General features: G+C 26.9%; 1 protein-coding gene across 2 annotated transcripts in view; it reads right to left on the bottom strand.

The window, feature by feature from the left end:
- LOC121128236 (uncharacterized) overlaps nucleotides 1-13,022 on the bottom strand; it is a 389,803-nt gene extending 376,781 nt beyond the window's left edge. The window contains exon 1 of one of the 2 annotated variants that reach the window (XM_071892657.1): nucleotides 12,738-13,022. The gene's annotated coding sequence lies outside the window, so the exon portion shown is untranslated. The remainder of the gene's footprint in view (nucleotides 1-12,737) is intronic. The other variant, XM_071892656.1, reaches the window with a different exon arrangement.
- Nucleotides 13,023-13,826: the final 804 nt, after the last annotated feature.

Here is a 13,826-nt window from a genome sequence, read left to right as displayed (position 1 = left end):
TTCTAATAAGTTAGTTCAAGTATAGTTCATGTACAAACCTGCAAATTTGTAAAATCTTTCTATGTACTCTCCCTTCTTTTCTATTTTTTTAATTTGTTTAAACAACGTCATCTAGTCTAAAGAAAATAAAACGGAGACAAGATATTTGAAATATATGTAAAGTGTTCAAGATTCATGTAACTTCATCCAAATATGTCGAATATAAATATTATTTGTAGATGATTAGGGATTTGTATTTTTCTTTTAAAATAACATTTGTATTTTGTTAGAGTATAATTTTGATTCAGATACTATGAGCTATAGTTCTAATTAATTGTTTTTTCTGAAGAAAAATACAAAACCTCTCCGAAATAAGAAAAAAGGTAATTGCAATGTTTCATTTTTTTCCCTGTAAAAAGCTAATATGTTTTTTTATAATGATAATAGTTTTATAGAATATTTTTTTGAGTTTATAAATACAAAGTGTAATTTGCAGTAGCATGATTAAATTACAAAAAAACATTATTGTTATGGAATCAAGGAAAACCAACTCATGACCAATTTGTATTACAATAAATTACAATATTAAGCTCTATTTTTAATTCAACATATCTTTCTTTGTAGGAAATAACAGGCTTGACGAACAGATTAACACCCCTTGTACATTAAAGCTGAGCCTATGGCATACAATGCTGTCATGATGACAGCTGATAGCAAATCCCAATTTGAATACAAGGTGTTGCAGATATTCTTCTTTAGGACGCAATAAATTGCAAAGTGTGGGAGATTCAGGTCAAGGGTGGAAGGAGGCCACTTGGAGGAAAGATAGAAGTCAGCCATATTATTGCTTAATAAGTTTTGATACTTCTTAGCTATATAGGACTGTAATGGATTTTTATGTTTGCAGTCTGAATGGAGATGCCTAGTGTCACCACAATCTACACGACAAATACTCCAGTTTAGAGGACATATCATACATGTTGCCTTTTTGTTGTTACACTTAAGGACATGAGATATATAAAATTTGTTTAGTTTTGTTTGAACTGTCGTTTGGTTGCACAATTAATTTATTGTTTGGTACCAATAAGGCAAGTAGGACAAATAATTGAGTTAGAAAAAATATTCGAATGGACTAGTTGGTACTTTAAGGGCAAACAATTGTCAATCTTTCCAACTTTGGATCATTTTCGTGTATTATATGATCTGTGATGTATGTGAGTGTTAACATTTTTTTTTTTGTTATCGGATCTATTTATAATTTCAAATAAGAAGTATTTCGAGATGCAATCAATAAATGAAAATAAAAAAATTTAGCTTTTTTACGAATGAGATTGATGAAAAATAAATGAAAAACTACTTTATTATATAATAAATTAATATAGGAACCATGTAATAGCTTTTACTGAGAAAAAATTGATATATTTTATTAAAGTGCAAAAAACAAGATTATAAGTTTTGATAAATTGAGAAAAACAGTTGCTTCAAGCCTTTTCTTCAAAAAAAAAATAATAAGAAATTATTTTGAATATGCCATATTTGCATTTTAGATTGATATAACTAACCCACTTACAATAAAAATTATTTTTATAACGTAGTAAGTTTACTCCGTAAAAAAAGAAAACCCAAAGACGATACATACATAATTATATTATTAACATTTGAATGAATATAATAATTATGTCCATTTTTATCCATTTCATCCATTGTGCACTTATAAATATATTTATGAAATTACTAAAATGATTTGTATGAATATAATGCATCGAAAAAAATACATCCTTATTTGAAAATAATATAAGCAACATGAGTTTGGGGTCATCACACGATATAGTTTGCTTTAATGATAGTAAAAACAAATTATATTTCTATAAAATATTCATTACTTTGTTGCGAGTTTAGGAAATCCTATTAGCACAAATCCGTTTGCATGAAGTTGCCCGTATTACAGTATCGAATAACAAAATCTGACACTTCAGATTTCCGGATTTTTCCGCCATATATGTTTTTTTGTTTTTTTTCTGAACTATAGATATAAACGTTTACTTAGTGGCCAATATTCCGCCATGGAGCCAACAAAAGAAGATCTCAAGTATTGTAAATTTTCAGACGAAGAAAGCAAGCGTGCTGTTGTGATTATTTTAGAGACATAATATATCATAAGTTGAAGAATCCTCTCAAACCAATAAAACTACTCATAATTAGTTCTAGGGCACTATTACAACTATATGCCCGAGGACCCTTGGCCTCCTAGCTCCTCAACCTGAATGTGATGGCTTATTTTGTATGAAACGATCTTGAATCAAAGGTTAATAGAGGCCCTTCTACCACAAAGAAGTCCCTGATCAACTTCATTTTACTGGAATGCAAAAGTTTAGATTCTACGCTGGTTTCGTTGCATTCAGTTGAGTACCCAAATCGAGGACGCTATTGAGACCAACAGTGGCTATATTGTATGAAATATATTCTGAATGATATTATTCACTGCTCAGTTTTCGGTTTTTGAATAAATGTTAAGAAATGATGAAATCCCCCCGATTTTGTTTTTATAATCTGGAAATAAAATTACGACTATAACATTACAACGTTTGCTGTCGTTCTCAAACTGAAAAAGAAAAATGCAAGAAATCAAGAGGAAAAACAAAGATTTTAAGCAAAACAGTTCATAAAGTTAAATAACCCCCGATTAAAAATTATTTTAATATACGAATAAATCCGAAACAAGGCATTATCTCGATAAAAAAAGAATGGCATATAATCAAATTGAATGTTTGAGGGTCATACTAAAAAATTACGTCAATAAAATGTAAATTCAAAGAAAATATTAATCTTTGATCAATCTATGGGTGCATAATATCACAGGTCACAAATAGAGACTTAAAAAGAAGGAGTTTCACAAATGTATTTTATAGCAATAAACAAATACATATTCTATACGTTTTTAAACTTTCTCCGTATTTATTTAACCTATTCCTCTCCTTATCATTAATTATAATAATGATAAGGAAATGAATACATAATTATAACGCCCTTCACAACATAAAACTAAATGACTGAGAAGGATGCTTTCAAATGTTGTCATTACGTATACTTCAACCATTCATCTCCCTTTCAAATTCACTTAATGAGGAATAAGGAAAATCCATTTATATAATATTTTTGATGTAAAAATGTCAATCAACAGAATATAAAGCTCTCAAAAATAAAAATAAATGTTTTTTAGAGCTTACATTAGAGGTTTTTCTTTGTTATTCTTTTGTAAGTGGATTATTTCTTGTCCATTATTCCATTATTAGTGCATACATATGGGTTTATGTAACATAATATGTAGGAACAAATATTGACAATGGATTTATTTTCGTTTATATTCTTATTGTTAAACATGGTTTACTACAAAACTCTTGTGGCGACTGCAGTACAGAAAAATAATATATTTCCTTATGGTTGTTATTTCTTGATGCAGATAAATGAATTTTGTTTATTGTTATTTGAAGGACATTCTTTTTTAGAAAGGGTTCACAAGGGTATGCAAGTCTTTATCTTTAATAGCAAGGAATACTAGGAGATTAATGAGGATAATATGAAAGCTACGCATACTCATGAATTGTCATATAAGCAACAGGCAAACCCAATAATATGAAATCTGAGACGTACCTAGTTAAGTTTGGGTTTTTGACAGCACAATCTGCTCAAAAGTAGATGTTTTTGGGTTGTTTTTAAGGAAGTCAGATTGAAGATTACTTCATGCTTACCTCTTATACATAATAAGTAATTGAAAAGATTGCTAAATATGACAATAATGAAGACATTACATCATAAAAAAGACTGAATGAGCGAATGGCCTTAGGGGTTTGTGGATATCTTGTATTAAAAATGCAAAGAACATAGTGGTTCATTAACTTCAGGACAAGAAGTAAAGTCTTTGATAGTGAATTACATCACTGCTGTTATGTAAGTAACAATGTAATTCAACATAGCAGGGCATAGAGGATGTTGAGCAAGTTTTGATTAATAATTATTTTTAATTTATAACGGTAGAAGCACCCTCAGCTGTCTATGAACAAAATTCTTGAGTCCTGATATTATTATTATTGAGCTCATAGCCTGATTGAAGTATAATATACACATAACTTTGTTATGACTCCGTTTGCTTTTAAGTGGGCCCAAGACATAGGCGACAACCAATTTTCTTTTTTGAATTGATTATGTTTATATTATTTCGTAGAAGTATTATCTACATAAGCATTCATGGATTCACAAGTACTAATTCATGTTTTTTCCTTTTTTTTAAATGTATCGTTGTCCTTTATCCGTCACAACAAGGGATCCACTGCAAATTATAAAAACATATGGAGTTAATAGATTTTCTTGCTGATATACATGATTTACTTATTGTATTTTCCGTAAATTTATTAGAGTTAACAGGTATTGTAGCTCTTATACTAAATTCTCTAAATCATTTGATTTTCATAGCTTTTATAATGTGAAGATGTGATACAAAGTTAAAATCATCGGTCAATATGGTGCAATTAGCCAAATTATCAAAAGTTGTATCTAGGTTTACAAGGATATCTTGTATTTGTTGATCGACTATAAATCCACGCTGGGAGGTATGTACTATATCCTACAGAGTCTTTTTGAGTCACTTTAATCATCAATCCCAATAAATTTCAAATTATTTTAAAAAGACCAATAAAAAAATTAAATTATTAATATTTTTTAAATTATAAAAAGTTAACTTAGAATACCCATAGAAAGAAAATAATATGGTTATTAGCTACGAATTTGTAATTCGTAATAAGTTTTTGTAATGGTACAATTAACTATTATTTAAAGCTTTATTAATTAAATATGTGTATCACTATAAAAAACCAAATTAATTAAAATAAAGATGTGTTGTTATCGTTTTGAAGGTAAGGGTAGCTGGTTTTTATTCAAACAGTCTGTTTTTTTATGGGTAGCAGTATTTTTGATGATCGCTATTTTTGAAACAATGCAAGTAGGTTTTTTTTGTAACTGATATACCTTAAAATATAGTTGTTTTGCTAATGATTGATAATCATTTTTCTAAAATTCACTCAGTTCTATGAAAAAAAATTATGTTTCATAATTTTTTTTACAACAAAATAGACAGCTGTAACAAGTACTGCAACTTTCCTCGTCGTATTTATTCTTTTTTAAATTTCAGTCAGTAGCCATACATTCTGGAGGGACAGGAAACAACTTGAAGCTAGAAATAACATTAAAAACAAACTTAAAAGTAGTAGACTAACCAAACTTGCTCCAACGGATGCCCAAGAGGCATCTCATGCCAATCCAATAACAATAATCACGGTATAGGCCAGGAAATAGTCATTGCCAAGTTCACAGTGTCAAGGGCTATTAAATTTTTTGGTAGTAAGTTCCTGAGGCTTCAAATACATATATATTTTTAGACTTTTTGAACAACTGGTACATTGGTTCAATCATTTTCTTTTTTTAACGGAGTAGGACTTTGTATAGTTTAAAAAAAGTTAATTTATCCGATGTATAATACTGATAAATATTATCAAATATAATTCTTATAATATCTTAATCTAACTATAAACATTGAAATTTAATAATTCATCATCATGAAAAGTCTACCTGTTTATTTATCAAAAAAAATTTATTGATTTAATTTTTGAAATTTCTTACTCAAATATGACATTTTTTAACTTTTGCATCCATTCCTGAATATAGAAAACAGTTGCAAAATTTAAAATGTTACATTGAAATGCAATTTGTGGATAAACTATTAACTTATATAACTTTTAAATATACTCACCAATACCAAACATTTGTAAGTATGTTGTTTTAAAAATTGGGAGAGTCTTAATCAAACCAGCTCAAAGTAATTTACCCAAAAACAAAAAGTGTTACAATTGTCCCCAGTCTAGCTTTATTAAATCAAATTAAGGTCCTTAAATTCTCTTTTTTGGGGGAATACTTCAACTGGCGACACCGTACGTTTTATTTCAAATCATACCATGTACATTTAAGTTACCAATTTTAGTAATAAATAAACTGTTTTGTTTGTAGAGAGCACTTTCACATACGTCATAATTTGCATCATTATTTAAAGAGACGCTATTTTTGGGGGTCAAAGTTGATATTTTGAGTACATAAAATAGAAAAAATTATGTTAAATCTTGATAAGACTTCATCAATGGCTTTATTAATACAAAAATTCTTAACACTTGCATTGAGTACCACATGATACTACTGATAATAAATAATATTTGGATTAAATCAAAATAATATATATTTTTTTATTATTATGGTTAGATTTTTTTTTTTTGATCGATTACGGACGAAAAAACTAGAATATTGACAAAATGTATATTATTTTCTATATACTCTCAATGTATAATATTTTATAACGATGTAATAACATTTTTGAAACACTTTATGGTCATTTATATTATAATACAATGCAAATTAAGTATTAAATTTTGTATATAATTTTAGGTTTAAGTTCTTTCATTTGTTATTTCAATTTTGATATAACAATATTAATAAAAATGGTTTTTTTTTAACGTCAAAACAGTGATGTCATATGAAAACGCTATATATCAATATTTATAGAAATTTTGAAAAAAAATCAAAATATATGTAGAATTGAAACATTTAAATGACAAAACTGTAATTCATGAATTGAATATGGTACATATTCATAAATAGCATATTGGGACATTTTGAAACAATATTTATTTAATTGCACTTTTAAGTCGAAGTAACATAAAGGGTTTGACAATTATAAAATTTTATCGAAATATCTTCAAATAATAGATAAATGAAATTTGTTATCTATTTTTTTGTGATTTTTAAGTTTTTATTAATAGAAGTCTAAGAAAAAATAATATAAAACCTAGAAAAGTTATTTGTTAATATAAAATTGATGCAAAGGTATAATAATCATTCGAAGTTATTCATATTTTTTACCCAAAAAATGTCTAAATATAAAAGAAAATAACAAAGCACATGAGAATATCTATTTTTAGTAGTATCATCCGAGTACATAGCTTTTTCTCTTTAGTTTCATTGTATTGTGGAATCATAATACTGGGAAAATAAAATATTAAAAAAAAAAGTATTATTTAAAAATGATCATATTTTAGTATAATGTATTTTTTTTGACATTGAATAATGTGTTATATATATACTATCTGTCCAAAAACTACCCACATTCATCAAACATAGCTATGTGAAAAACTTTAATTCTGATAAGGCAGGGTAAAGGGCATATTTAGATTGCTAAAAAATTATCTTCAAAGTTGTCAATACATCTTAAAGCAGGGAGAAAAATGTGGAAACATATACAAATTTAAAGAAGTTATTTTTTGTAGAGGTCTATGGTAACACACATCCGTTTTGACTACATACTGTTTCATTCTACCAATGTAAATTTTTCATATTCAAATTTAAAAAAAAAAAAAACGTGAAATGAGATGAATGTAAAATAGTCTCGTAGTAAGATGTTTTTATACCTAATTTTTGTCAACTTATATATTTAGGTAATTATTTATTTTTTTAATAAATATAAACAGGGACTATAAAGTTAATTATTAGTCTTATTATATAGCTTAAATAAGGATTACATTTTTTATTTTAAGCCTAGACATTTATTTCAATATCAAATATATTAACTAGAATAAAATTTAATTTTTATTTGGAATTAATAATTTTAATTTAATTAAACATCATTGATCTTTTTTTTTCCTTTTTTTCTTAGGATATAAATGATTGATAATATGTTAATAACTGCAAAATTGATTTTGCATTAATTTCATCTTGAATGTAATGATTTAAAATTTTATTTTTGGAATATAAATTGAGTGGAGGGGGAGAGGTAAGAAGGGATTTGTGTTTTTCTGACCATATGAATATACAAAACAAAATACCAGGTCTACTTTATGTGATACTCCATGATGTATATCATAAACATATTTTGATCTAAGAAATAACAATATAGTTGTATTAAAGAACTACTGGAGGTACTACTATGTAGTGCTCCCTAATGTAAATTAAATATTGTTGATATAAGAAATGAGCATGCACTCGTATTAATTAAATGATGCAGGTGTGATCATCAATAAAAAGATAATTGTTTCCACTTTTCTGTTTATTGGTCTCTTATGTTTATAATAATTTTGATGCGTTCTAATTATATATATAAAGATTTTTAAATACATATTTTGAAATGAATTTTTTTGTTTTGATTTTGGAGCAATCTATATATTAAGGTATTCATAAGGTTTTCTTAGATATTGAACTTTTCTATTCAAACTCTTCGTAATATTCTTTCATTCTGGAGGAAAAGAACACATATGAATTGATTCAAGTATTTTTTGTACTCAAGAAGAAGAAAGAATAACACAGAAGATTTGTAAGGGAGTTATTTTCTATAGTAGTATAGCAGATTTCTAATTAATCCGGACAATTTTAGGTACTACCCTTATTTTAAAAAATTATCGAAATATATTGGTAATTGTGTAAATTTATGATAACTATATAATTTTATTTAAACAATGATTATTCTTTGTCATTATTCGTAGCTTATAATTTGTAACAAATTTTGTGTAAAAAAGAAAACAATCAGTCAAAACGATCAACATTTTTGTCATGAACCTATCCCCCCCCAACAACAACCAACAAAAAAATTGTAACTCCAAGTACAACAAAGGACTCGAGATGTTTCTGTAAAAAACAAGGATTTGTGTTAGTATTTTTAAAAATTTGTATAAAAATGAAACAATATTATCAAAATAACTTTTTATAACATTCTTTTTATACAAAAAGAAACATGATTCCAAAAATAAATTTTGAAATTTAAAAAAAAATTGAATAATTTATTGTCAGAACCCTTGAAAAAGAAAAAAAATTATTTGGCAAAAAAAATTTGTTTGTTGGTCAAATTTATAATATTTTGTGATATGATTTAACTTTTGTATTAAAAAGTTATTTAAGATAAAAACTTTATAAATATTTTACAAACCAAAATTGATAATTCATTATAGGCTGTCAACTCGTAATAATGGTATTGAGGGTTATTTTTAAAAAGAATGTACTTTTTCTCCTTGCCTTCTTTTCAAGCAAGTATTTTTACGATTTTAATTGATATTTATTAGTGCAAAATGAGTAAAATTGTTAAAGAAGAAAATGCGAGATCATATATTTAATAAAAAGTAACAAAAATGAAGTTTAGCCACGAGCATGTGTGATTAAAGTACCATCTCTCTTATTTAAAAGTATACACCTATTTATGATAGTAAATCATAAGCATTTCGAAGCAAGCGAGAATTTTTGATATTGGCCACTTGAACAATGAACTTATATTTCTTCAGTTTTTCATCATCATTATCATATTATTGACGATATAACTTTTTTTGAAGTGTTTTATTTATCTTTGTCTGAATGATAATAATTTAAAACATCACAACGAAATGTTAAACTTCAAAGAATCTTACGTAAAATAATTAAATATAAATAAGAAAAAAACAACAGATTGAATTTTGATTTCACAAAGCTAGCGCGTGTGTGTAAAATATACAATATAAAATTGATCAGACAAAAAATGTGACTAGCAAGGTGTCTAATATTATGATTTAATGGATCTTGCAGACCTATTAAAGGAAGGACTGGCTGGAAAACGGAATTCCATGAGAGAACTCTTATCTATTGAGTAACTACGTGTGAATTTTCTCATGAAGAATGGAAAGTAACTCTCAGGATTTATTCAGAAATTATGTTATGTAATAGTAAAGCAAAGATTGTACATTTGTCGACATCCAAATAGTCTACTACTGCTAGCTACTTATAAATAAAATGAACACAAAAAAAATATTATCTGTCAACTTTGTACCATATAATAAAATTCGCTTTATATTTGGTATAACCTTTAACCTAAGTAAACTAACTATGTACAAATACGTTATAAGGAGCCTATAAAAGGAACCTTTCTATTTGTTAAAAAGTAAAAATTTTGTTTTTACATTGCACAAACATATAAAACTTGAATAGGTTCAAAATGTTTCCTCTTCTTCAACTCCATTAATATCCTCAGCCTTTTTTATATTACAAAATGCATCTTCCAGTTTACAATGTAGGAAAAACATATGATTAAATATAAATGTATTAATTTTTTTTTTACATTAAAATATCAAAATATCAAAAACAATGTTTTTTCATATATAAAGAACCCATCATTCCAGGTTAAATTTTTGACTTGATACAAGTCATGCTTTCTTTACTAACAGAGAATACTAATTTCCTTAATTATAAAAAAAAATATATATATAGCAAATTAACTCCATTGATTTCCAATAATTGCTTTAACTAGCTACCCTAAAAATATACATTAGGTTTTTCTCAGTATTTAAAGACTATTGCCCGAATACACACTCTAAAATTGTTACACCATTATAATAATTAAGAAAAAAGCGTTTATTTCTAAAAATGGTAAATGTTATAATTTTAGAAAGCTAGGGAATACATTAACCTAGGAATTAAATGTACAATAATATTACAAACTTTTTGAGTGTACAGGGTGCTATATTATTGTGCAAGTAATCAGGTTGGTTAGCATGGTTCACTCAAGAGGCGAGATTCTATAGTTCTTCTTGGAAATACAGTCAGTCTGTCAAAAATGATTTGACAGAATACGTTATAAAATGAAACTAATTGTACTCCTTAATTTAGTATAGTCTGATTAATGAAAATCAATTACTTCCTTTAATGTTTAATATCCAAAAAAACGATTCTTTAAATTATATTTTTTCAGATAATGATTATAAATTAGTGCTCTTTGTATAATTCGGGAATTTAAACCGAATATATTACAGAAAAACTTATGTTTTTAACAACAATAAAAAGTCACAAAAAATTAATAACTTCCTTAACAGGATCACTAATTATAAAATAAAATATGCTATTTATTCAATTTTGTATGGAAAAAAATATCACTGTGTATTAAAACAATAATGTTGGATGTATGGACAATAAGGTTGAAATATTTTACAATTATTTTTTTTGCGAATTTTGACTTTGGACAGGTTATTATAATAATGTTTTCTTTATATGACACCGAAGAATTTAAATCTGCAATTCACATAGGTTTCTTAGAAAATTGACAAAGAGACAAATAATTTATGTTACAAGATAATTTCCATATATTTTTTGGGTGTACTTTGAAGAATTTTGGTATAACGCAATACTAAATATATATAAAAACTTTACAAAATATCATAGTTTAAAAAACATACCTTTTCGAGAAAATTCAGGTGACGATTTTTAAACTTATATTTAGTTTCTAATACTAACCCTAAATTTATGTGTTGACAAAATTTTCAAGTAAACAAGCTTATAAAGCTTACATTTTGTGTATACTATAGATTAATAATATAATATTTAAAGCTTGATATCATTATAATATCATTTTTAGTTACTCTTTGAACTAAAACAATTTTTACTCTGATGGCTTAGTTGTTTGTCCAGTATGTATTTATGTCTAGATTGTAGTTATACACAGAATGTGATGCTTCATGTTTAAATCTAATTTATTTATAAGAGAATCACTCACCAAGAGCTGGTTCACAAATATCTTATTCAGTCTGAATATAAAAATTTGCTATTTTATAAAATATCTTTCTCTGTGCATTTTCTGATCCAAAAAGAAATAAATAAATAACGGAACAAGTATTTAGAAATCCATATGTAACGATAAAGTTTGAAAACAAAGATACAGTTGATGTAAACAAAACAACACTTATAGAGAAATTTTTAGACATTAAATTAAATTGCATTTCTTTTAAATTAGATTCCCTCATTGAATTAAGTATTTTTCAGGAAATAATGCGCAATATTTTATTTTAGACATTTAAAAAAATCTATTTTATTTCTTTTGTCCGAAGTTTTTTTTCCTTTCTATAGAATTGAAAATGTAAAGTTGATGGACGTAATTTTCATATTTAAATTATCATAACTAGTACACAAGCAGAAACATCTACAATACAATAGGTGTAGTAAACAGAAATTTATTATTTCTCAAAAGATGGATTTATTCATGTGTACCTTTCGTTGTTTAATTGCCATCGTTTTACAACAGATACTTTTAGAAGAATTTGATTTCGTATTAAAAAAAAATAAAAAATTAATTGCTAGACTTTTTATTGTTTGAATGCATGTCAAACATGGACTCATATATTTTATATAACATTTAGAAAACATATTATGTTAACCCGTTTTTGATCGTAGGATTATCCAAAATCCAGTGTACAAAAATTACTTCCAAAACTCTTTTTCTATGACAATCCCATGGTCTTTCAATTGAAATATAAAAATCCTTATGGGTACACGACATATACTTACTTATAACTTTCTAACAATAGAAAGTTCGTCGAAATAATATGATTATTTTTTGTAAAAATATCGTCAAACCCTATTACGTTTTGAAAAAAAATAAAATAATATATATGTAAACATATGATTCAGCACTCTTTGTTTGCACAAAAGTCCTCAGAAAATGATAATTCTCAAGCCTAGAAACATATTGTGTATTTAATATGATGAAAGTCAATGGTATAGATAATGAAATCTCTCTACTGTAAAATTAAGATGGTACGGCACTTTGTGTTGTTTTTTTAAATGTTAAAACGTCATTATTTCCTAATGATAAAAACATAATATATATATATTTGGATACTCAGATTAAATAGAGATAAAGTATATAGAGAGAGTCTCACCTGAGATTTGATTAATATAAATAAATGAACTAAGAGAAATAAATAAACTGAAAATATGATATTGTCAATTCTATGACGTTCCAGACGTTTTCAAAAGATCCACTATTTACCTATAACTTCACGCACAAAGGTGTTAAATAAACAATTAATAATATGTTGTATTATCTACGTATATATGAACGCCTATAGGTCTAAACACTAACTGAGCCTTGACTTTATATTTGATAACAGGCATAGAAAAATATATAGTAGTGAGTGTGTTGTACTATAAGTCTTTCCATAGAAGAAGGAAACATAGAATTTGAAAGCCCCTTTACGTACAAAAATAAGGGAAGTGGTGCGCTTATAGGACGCCATTTTCCATTTTTATATAAGATTCAAATGAGAATGTATGTATGATACATAAAATAGGGCTTACTATATACCTATAATGAGAGAAAAGAGTCGATGCACCATTCATAAATATAATAAATTATATAAATTGCATTTTATCAATACAAAATATAGGTAATATAGTATGCTTTATTCTTGACTTTGAATGTTTATATACATTGAATAACATACACGAGAAGTATCCTCTTCAAATATTATAATTATTTGATATAACTGCACATAACTATTATTTGAAATTGTACCTTATATATATAGGGTGCGAGACAAAGCCAAGGACTTTTTGATAAAGAACAAACAGGGTAAACTTTTGGAAAAATTAAAAAGTGTACAATATTAAAAGTTTATCACAGACTTAGTTAATGATATACAGGGGTGCGCGTCTAAAACTCAACACTCCTATAATTTAACGGCTTGAGCGCTTGACGAGGGGTTCTCGGGTATACCGTAAGGCCAAGACCTTTCTTAACTATCCGGTTCATGGTCCTTCTGCTGACGTTGAACTCCCTGGAGAGGGTGCTGACGGTGACCTTGCCTCTCTTGTCCTCGACTGACTTTTTCACGGGAGACACCATTTCGTCCGACCTTTGAGGCCTTGACTTAGATCTTGTGGTGGCCTCAGGAGTCCCTTTGGCTACCACGCTGTAAACGGTGGTGCGGCTGCAGTTCATAACCATGGCAATTTCAGTGAAATTTTTT

The sequence above is a fragment of the Lepeophtheirus salmonis genome, chromosome 13, assembly GCF_016086655.4.
Source record: "Lepeophtheirus salmonis chromosome 13, UVic_Lsal_1.4, whole genome shotgun sequence".
NCBI lineage: Eukaryota > Metazoa > Arthropoda > Copepoda > Siphonostomatoida > Caligidae > Lepeophtheirus > Lepeophtheirus salmonis.
The sequence above is the reverse complement of the archived record's forward strand: the minus strand, read 5'-3'. Positions and strand labels throughout refer to the sequence as shown.